The 8,500-nt window shown below is 36.9% G+C and overlaps 1 protein-coding gene across 8 annotated transcripts in view; it reads left to right on the top strand.

Moving 5' to 3' along the window:
* Window positions 1-366: 366 nt before the first annotated feature.
* Window positions 367-8,500, top strand: part of NEK1 (NIMA related kinase 1) — a 208,858-nt gene continuing 200,724 nt past the window's right edge. For all 8 annotated transcript variants that reach the window (XM_032855471.1, XM_032855470.1, XM_032855469.1 and 5 more), the window contains exons 1-2: window positions 367-524; window positions 837-960. The gene's annotated coding sequence lies outside the window, so the exon portion shown is untranslated. The remainder of the gene's footprint in view (window positions 525-836; window positions 961-8,500) is intronic.

The raw sequence follows: 8,500 nt of genomic DNA, 5'->3' as shown, positions 1-8,500 counted from the left end.
CACATTATAGTCTTTAAAATTTTTTTTCAATACTTAAAAATAGTTTCTTGCTTTAATCATCCAAAATGTACTAGAAAAAGCCTCGCTTTTTAAAGCAAAATTACTTTTTAAAATGCGGTATTCCTAAGTAACAGACTTCATGTTAAAAAAAAATCCCTTTCTCTATGTATGTGGGACAAATTTATAAAATGCTTTATTCAAAACAGCTCTAACCCTCATCTCTGCCTTAACTCCTTTCCTTCCTTTTCATTTTTTCATTCTCTGGCATCATCTCCCACCTGCTGTGCCTTGGCCCCGCCCCTCCGCGCCACTCCTTCCCCGCCTCCCCCAATGCGTGCCGGCTTCCGCACGCTGACGTCACACGTCAGCGCCAGTGACGCGCCGGCCGCTCCCCCTTCCTCTGCATTCGCTTTAGGGTTTTGGGGCGCTACGGTGCAGAGTCGTCAGCTCCGAGTCGTAAGCAGTTTTCCGCGTAGCCCCGAGTCCAGTACCGGCGTTGGGAGGCAGAAGGACGTGTCAGGCAGGTAGCTTCCCAGTCCCAAATGCTATCTCCCCACCCCCATCCCGCCGGGGTCACTAGTAACCACCTCTATGAAGTTGCAGGGGCGGTAACCCGGGCACTCCCCCTGCCACCGCCCGCTGTTTCCAAGGGGCTCAGACACCAATTTGTTCGCCCCGTGTAGTGTGGAGCTGTCTCACTGGGCGTTGCCGGAGGCGGGAAGGAGTCAAGCCTGAGGGGTCAGCGAAACTCTGGTATCTGGAGTGGGAGTCTCACTGCCCTCCTTAAACTGGCCTGTGAGGAGCTGCAGGTTAGATAGACTTGGTTTCTCTTTCAGGATGTCATTTTCAAAATCCTGGATGGTGCCCCTGCCTCATTAACTGCTGTAGGAAGGCTGCTACACCTAGACGGATGCGTGTTTATCCCCACCGTTACTCCGACTAACGCTCTGTGTCGTTGAGGTTAGTTAACTTGCGGGAAGCAATGATATGCAAAAGAGTAAAATCATATTGGAAATGAGGAGATCTTGCTTAGACTTGTTTATGTAGAGCTTGCAGGGATACTTTAAGTAGAAAATAATACCTCCACCTCACTAAAATGTTAATTCTCTAAAGAACGATATATATTACAAAGAAGTGCTTGGACGTTAGTTAAAGGATATTAAATGATAAAGGAATTAAAATAACAAATCTTGGTATGCATAAACAGTAATTTACTTTGCATTTATGTTGTCTCTTAAAGTTACATATACATTTTAATTAAACATGAGTAGCAGTTAACTGGTTAGCTTCTAATCTTATATTTCAGTTTATATTATTTGAAACAGTCTCCCTATGAAGACAATAAAAGTTGTACTACTTTAAGAGTTTATCATAACTTTTTTATACAGGACTAATTTTTATTCTCTAATGTAAAGCTCCACCTCCGAGAAACAGTAATTTTTTTATTGCCATGGTAACATCAGAAGTATTTGAAGGATTAAAAGTAATATCCAATGTACGCAAGTAATAGCCCTTTCTTATGATGCAGCAGTATTGTAGAGATGATGGAGGGGAGCCAAATACGGAGAGAAGTAGTCCTTTGTTTCTAGTTTAGATTTGTTTGTTATTAGAGAATCCACAGATCTATTTCACTTAAGATTGCTCTTTGTTCTAGGTGAAAGGTAAGGAGCCTCTTCTTTGGGAAAACAGGTTTTTGCACAGTGGGAGTCAGCATTAACAGTTTAGTGAGGGTTATGGAACTTGGCCACAGTTCTTTTGAGGTCATTTTAATACATTGGCATTGTATTCCAAGTACATTTTCTATAATCTCTCCCCTCTAATCTAAGTTGTGGTCATGACACCATTTCATGAATATAAATTATTTAGATGTTGGTAATTTCCATTAGGGAAGCCGTTAATTGTTGTCTGTATAGGCTTATAGAGAAGAAAAACAAATGTTTTGAAGAAAGTCTAATAGGAATTCCATTTTTGCTTTCTGCTTTTTTGGATAATAAATAAGTCAAGGACTTGACTCACTGAGATGGTAAATTGTCCCCCTCCCACCATCCAAACGTTACTTAATGTTTGGAAAACCATGTATATGGATTGTAGCTGCAGGCAGTACCATAGGGACTTCTTGAAATCTGTTGACATTCCTCTACTAGTGTTTCCCTTCAGGAAAATTTGTTCATCAAATAGCTAAAACAACTGGAGAAACTTAAAGTTCTAGATTGAAGGGGATATAGTTTTTGCTTATATTCTCTGGCATTTTTCATATTTGGTACAGAAATTTTATTATATCAAACATTGCTTATTGTAGCTTAAAATTTTTTTAGTTAAATGTAAGGAAAGATGTCTAATTTGACTAGAGGCTAAGATAGTTTTGTGGAGCATAGTTGACATAGTTGAAAAGAAGTAGGCCGTATAGGAAAACTTTGAATGTCAGTGTTAGAAGTTTGAAAATGGGGAACTGTTGAAAGATTTTAACTGGAGAAATTGATTTAGCTAGCATTCTTCTTCTTTCTGTCAGCATTTATTATTTTTTAAATTTTACTGTTTTGAATAAATAATACATTGATATGGCTTAAAATTCAGAAGGCACAAAAGATTAAAAAAGTCTTCCTCTTAATTACTCAGTTCTCTTCCCTGAAGGCAGCCAATAGTGTACCAGTTTATTGTGTATCCCTTCACAGGTGTTACGTATACAAGCAATTAGGTGAGTCTGTACACATGTAGAGATACCATATATTTGCATATACTCACATGTGTAAGTAAATAAGTGTAAGCATAAACCCATATATATTTCCTTTTAAAGTGTTTTTTTAAAAAAATTTGTATTTATTTGACAAAGAAAGAGCACAAGTAGGCAGAGAGGCAGGCAGAGAGAGGCATAAGCAGGCTCCCCGCAGAGCAGAGAGCCTGACTTGGGGCTCAATTCTAGGACCCTGAGACCACGACCTGAGCCGAAGGCAGAGGCTCAACCCACTGAGCCACCCAGGCGCCCCCATATATTTTTCCTTTTAATACACAAATGATAGTATGCCATGTTAGTAATTCTGATACTTAGAAATTAATCCATATCAATATAAATGTTTCTTCCTTTTGATTTGCTTATGGATATTTACATTTTACCATTTCAGACAGTGCTGTAGAGGAAAATTTTGTAAATGTATAATTTTCACGCATTTGGAAATATTTATAAGGTCGAGTCCTAAGAACGGAATTGCTGGATCATAGCAATTCATTATCACACTGGATCATAGCAATTCATTATCACACTGATAATTTTGGTAGATATTATGGAATTTTATTTTCCCTGGTATTTGTATCAGTTGGTATTCTCATCATATTCTGCTTCCTTATATTCCCTTCTAACATAGTATAGTAACAAACTTTCTGAATTTTGCCATTCTGATGGGTGAAAAATGCATCACTTGTACTTTTTTTTAATCAAGGTAAAATATACATAACAAAATTTATCCTGTACTTTTAAATTATATTTCTCTTTATAAGAGATTGGATACTTTTGCAAATTTTTAACATTAATTACATTCCTTTTTGTTGTTAACTTGTAACTTCAATCCTTTATTTTTCAGTTAGATTAGTTTTTTGGTTCTATGAATATGAGAATGTTTTATTTATTAGAAAAATGAGCCCTTGGTGATAGGAACTAATACATATATATATCATATATATTTTTTCTTTTTGTTATTTGAATTTTGACTTACACTAACTTTTCATATACATTTTTTTAAGATTTTTTATTTATTTATTTGACAGACAGAAATCACAAGTAGGTAGAGAGGCAGGCAGAGAGAGAGGTGGGGAAGCAGGCTCCCTGCTGTACAGAGAGCCTGATGTGGGGCTCGATCCTAGGGCCCTGAGATCATGACCTGAGCTGAAGGAAGAGGCTTAACCCACTGAACCACCCAGGCACCCATACATGTGTTTTAAAAAGATTTTATTTATTTATTCGACAGAGAGAGACACCGGGAGAGAGAGGGAACACAAGCAGGGGAAGTGGGATAGGGAGAAGCAGGTTTCCCACCGAGCAGGGAGCCCGATGTGGGACTCGATCCCAGGACCCTGGGGTCATTATCTGAGCCGAAGGCAGATACTTAACAACTGAGCCACCCAGGTGCCCCATATTTTTTTCTTTTTTAAGTGGGCTCCACGCCCAACGTGGGGCTTGAACTTATGATCCTGGGATTGAGACCTGAGCCAAGATCAAGATTTGGACACTTAACTGACTGAGCCACCCAGGTACCTCTTGTATACATGTTTTTTATGTAGTTACATTAATGCCTTAAGGCTTTTTGGGTTTGTGTCATACTAAGCTGCTCTACTCTAAGATTATAAAAGTCATCCTCCCATGTTTTATTGCTATTTTCGTTTTTTTTTCCCTTTACATTTAAGTAGTTTATTATCTAGAATTTATATTGATGTAAAGTGAAGAAAATGGGTTTAAGTTTTTCTCTTCCGTATTACTACCTAGTTGTCTAAATACTGTTTGTTTCAAAAATCTAACTTTTCCCCACCAATTTGAAGTGTCACTGTGGTCATCCACAAAGTTAAAAATATGATGTTTTGTTTTTGTTTGTTTCGAAAGAGAAAGAGAGAAAGGCAGGGGAGGAGTTGCAGAGGGAGAGAGAGGAGAATCCTGAGCAGCCTTTACAACCAGCATGGAGCCAGATGCGGGGCTTAATCTCATGACCCTGAGATCATGACCTGAGCTGAAATAAAGAATCAAAAGCTTAGCTTACTGAGCCACCCAGGTGTCCCCCCAAAAATGTTTTTGATATGTTTCTGCACGTTCAATTATTTGCCTGTCAATTTCATAATTATTGTAGCATTATATTGTGTTTTGATATTGAATAGAAAAGTCTTCCTTCATTGGTCTTTTTCTTCTTTTTTCAGTATTTATTCTTTTTTTCTCATACTAACTTCAAATCAGCTTGTCTACTCACTGTCACCCACAAAGATTGTGTTTTTGATAGGTCAGAATAAATGTAGAGACTAAGAATTAAAATCTTTTTTATATTAGATCTTTCCACCTGTTTTTTGGGGGGTTTTTTTTTTTTTTGGTGTGTTTTTGTTCTTTCTTGAATATTTTCTGTTGGTTCATTTTCCAGATTAATAGTCCTGACTTCTACTGCATCCTGACTGCTGTAAAACCCTTGCAGTGCCTTCTTAATTTCATATATCTGTATTTCAGTTCTAGAATGTTCATTTAATTTTCAAAAATAAATGTCAGTTCTTTGTTGAAGTTCTCCATCTTTAAGAAAAATCACTTTTGTTCATCTTTTCCTCTTATTTTCTTGAACGTATTTCTTATGGTTATTTAAAATCCGTATTTGAATCATTTGGATTCTATTTCTATTGTTTCTTTCGGTCTTGGGTTATTTGGTTCTTCTTCTTCTACACACCTCATAATTTTTTTACTGGATGTTGTAAATAAAGTCATAGAGGCTCTGGAACATGTATCTTCCAAAAAATTTTTATGTTTTATTCTGGCAGGTTGATGGGAGTATCAGTAGATTACCTTCCTTGATCCTGTCAAGGAATGGCGTTAGGCTCTCCTAGGACTAGTCTGTTTTAGACTTGCTCTTTGTATGTGCAACTTAGAAATGGGCTGACAGGAGAAAAAATTTATATGGAGAATTTGGGGCTTTTTCCTGTTCTTTTTCCTTTCTCTAGGACTTTGGCAGCCTTAAACTCTGACTTCTCTCTCCTTAGCTCAGTAAGATTGCGGTTTTCTACTTAAGTTCCATCATGCTATGCCGCAATTTGGAAAATGTCTTCAGGGAGAAGTCTGGGATGGATGTGAAACTCACTAATGTTTTCCCACCTCTCAAGGATTATAGCCCCTCAATTCCTGTCGGTCAATTATATATTTTACTCAGAGTTTTTGATTGTTTTGGGAAGTGGGATGGTCTGATAATGAGCTACAACATCATGATTGGAACCATTTATGATGTCAGCCTTCACTTAATTTCCCATATCAGATATGGTACTGTTCTCAACTGTGTTGGTATCACCAATCTAGAGACATCTCTAGTCTTTTGCCAACACAAGAGAGGTACAGTCACCTGACTGAGAGGTGTGGAGGAGGCAAACTATCTGCTTATTACACAGTCTTTCAGCCAATTCTGTTTTAGCTCTGATATCCTCACTCTCACAGCACCTTATTCTAGTTATTGAGCTAGTCTATAGTGGAAATTGACTTATTTGCCATTGCTGGGTTACAATATAGCTTTCTCTAGTCTCCTAAGTTAGTTGCTGCTTATTCTTATGTTTGTTAGCTTCTAGAAATTTGTTGCTATTGTTTACTCTCCATTTCTGCCTTTTTGATCTCTTTAAAGTTGTATTCGGTTTAGGGAAGAAGTAGAGGTAGAAGTAGAGGTTCAGTTTAATATGTTTAATTCTGAATTGCACTTTATTTTTTTACTTTTTAAAGATACAGGCTGAAGAAATTACTCTTGTGTTGGGGCACCTGGGTGGCTCAGTGGGTTAAGTCTCTGTCTTTGGCTCAGATCATGATCCCAGGGTTCTGGGATTGAGCCCCACATTGGGCTATCTGCTCAGCGGGGACTCTGCTCCCCCCCCGCGCCCCCCCCCCCCCACTTGTGATCTCTCTCTGTCAAATAAATAAATAAAATCTTAAAAAAAAATTACTCTTGTGTCTTCTTTTGATTTCTCTGAAGGAAAGGCTTTGGCCATATCTGTCTGTCATTCCTACTTTTTGTGGCTAATGGTACAATTTTAAACAATGTTGAAGTTTCCTATTTTCTGATCTACTCAACTCTTATTTTCGTCTCTTTGCATCATAAATTATTAGAGTTGGTAGGGTCCTTAAGATAGTACTATGTTTAAATTGTTAGTGTTTTCAGGTGAAGGAACCAAGGTGCAGAGATCAAGTAGTTTGCTTTTTGGTCATAAATCTTTTCTCTTCGAAATCCATTGCTTTGCTTGTTATATCACATAACTCTTTGGGAAGCTCAAATGTCAAAAATGTCTTTGGTTTTATGATTTGAAATGTCTTTAATATTATAGACATAAAGTTGATAAAATAGTTGGAGACCTTAAGAATACTGTCAAGTTAGTATATGATTTTCATTTGATGCTGGAAACTGAAGCATAGAAAGGACAAACACTCCTATTTTCAGTTTATTACAAATATGAAATTGGAACAGGATTACTGTGTTCCTTCAGTTACACATTATGATGATTGTGGATATATAAACCTATAATACGTTTGTCACTGTTTCTCATTCGGTCTGAAAAATCTTTTAGGATTGTGATTCAGCTGGGAAGTCTCATGACTAGGAAATAAGTAGCTCGGTTAAATATGTTGTAAGACACTGAAAGCACTCTATCTTGTCATGTTTCTCCCTTCACTTCCCTCCAGTTACCACAGTACCCTCGTGTAGATTCTGCAGGAAAGGAGGAGTTGTGAGTTTCTCTGAAACTCATTTACAGCATATTTTTTATTCAGAAAACTTTCTGCTTTGACATCATTTGATGGCAATTAGAGTCATCCTTCTTCACTACCAGGGGTAGTAGGTCTCCTATACTGAGTTGTCAGAAACACAATGATCAGTAATGTGGTAGGCAGTACTGTGCAATACTAGGGACTCTTGGAGCTTCCATTTCGTTAGTGTGGTCCCTGGAAAGGAATTGGCAACTAAATTTTGAGGCAGAGCCAAGTTGACAAATTTTGTTTCTTTTTTTTTTTTTTTGGCAGCAGTCACAGAATAATGAGGGTTGTGAAATATGGTTATTATTTAATGTAATTTGACTTATGAAATTTAGTTTTCTAAGATGAGTTTATCTTGATTTTTTTTTTTCTAAATAGCATGGTAATGTAATATACTCATGTCCTGGAGAAATCATTAAATTCTGGCTGGTGCCCAGGTAATCATTATATTATGCCAGTTGACCAAGCGTGGACTTGAGAGGAGAGTATATATGTTTGGAATGACTTTAACTCACTGATGGTGCTGTATTGCTATTGTAATCATTAATTTCTTATTTCTCTCCAAGTTGCCAAAAGTCTTGTCCTATTTTGAAAAGCAATATGGTTATAATGTTTTCTAAGGTAGAAGAAGGTTCTTTCCTACAAAATTTCCTAAGGCATAGTTATCCAATTGATTTTACCAGAGGCTGGGTTCTGGACTTTGGTCTTACAAGCCCTGAATATAAATTTTGAATATAAATTTAAGGAGATTGGATCATATTTTAGAGGCAGAGTAAAATTAAGCAAATTTAGTATTGATGGATGAAATGAGAACATGGATTTGTTAATTTACAATGAGAAATATATAAACTGTCACAGAAATTTTATTATGGCCTTTGTAATAAGCCCATTTTCTCCTAGAAGGGAATCATACATAGAAAGCTGCTTGATGTAAATGGAAATAGAAGAGGGCAAGTTAGGTAAATTAAATATTCATTAGTTTTAAATTGATATAGTGAAAAAAATAAATAAATAAATTGATATAGTGAATTCAGGTATCTCCAC

The sequence above is a fragment of the Lontra canadensis genome, unplaced genomic scaffold (genome assembly GCF_010015895.1).
Source record: "Lontra canadensis isolate GAN:19392208 unplaced genomic scaffold, GSC_riverotter_1.0 scaffold10, whole genome shotgun sequence".
Classification (NCBI taxonomy): domain Eukaryota; kingdom Metazoa; phylum Chordata; class Mammalia; order Carnivora; family Mustelidae; genus Lontra; species Lontra canadensis.
The sequence above is the reverse complement of the archived record's forward strand: the minus strand, read 5'-3'. Positions and strand labels throughout refer to the sequence as shown.